Source organism: Trachymyrmex cornetzi, unplaced genomic scaffold (genome assembly GCF_001594075.2).
Source record: "Trachymyrmex cornetzi isolate Tcor2-1 unplaced genomic scaffold, Tcor1.1 C3945074, whole genome shotgun sequence".
In the NCBI taxonomy this organism is placed as follows: Eukaryota; Metazoa; Arthropoda; class Insecta; order Hymenoptera; family Formicidae; genus Trachymyrmex; species Trachymyrmex cornetzi.
The window spans coordinates 1-469 of NW_017295385.1; the positions used below are offsets into that span (position 1 = coordinate 1).

The 469-nt window shown below is 29.4% G+C and overlaps 1 non-coding gene across 1 annotated transcript; it reads left to right on the forward strand.

The window, feature by feature from the left end:
- Positions 1 to 73, forward strand: TRNAV-CAC (transfer RNA valine (anticodon CAC)). The gene has a single exon. It is a non-coding gene; the product is annotated as a tRNA-Val (tRNA).
- The last annotated feature ends 396 nt before the right edge of the window (positions 74 to 469 follow it).

Consider the following 469-nt stretch of genomic DNA (forward strand, 5'->3'; position numbering starts at 1 on the left):
GTTTCCGTAGTGTAGTGGTTATCACGTGTGCTTCACACGCACAAGGTCCCCGGTTCGATCCCGGGCGGAAACATCTTTTTACCCTAGCTAAAATTTTTGCTTATACAATATATATTGCAAAAGTTCAAACTATGGCAAAAAAATGATGTTTCCGAACCATACGTGATAACGCTTATACAAAAACTTCGAACCCATCTCTCCCTCTCGCTGGTATTATAATAAGAGGACGAACGTAAAAAATGATTTCAAGAGTAAATTTAATGAAGCCTATATTTTTTGTATTTTTCAAATTTATAAATTTTAATATTAAATCGTTTCTTTACTTTAAAAGTGGTGCAAATAAAAATATTAAATATTTCAGAAAAGAAGGAAACTATTTTTCAATCTGATAAAAAATTGATTAATCAAACAATATATCGACAAAAAATATATCTATTTTTAACATGATCAAATGTCATCTTTGTTATTT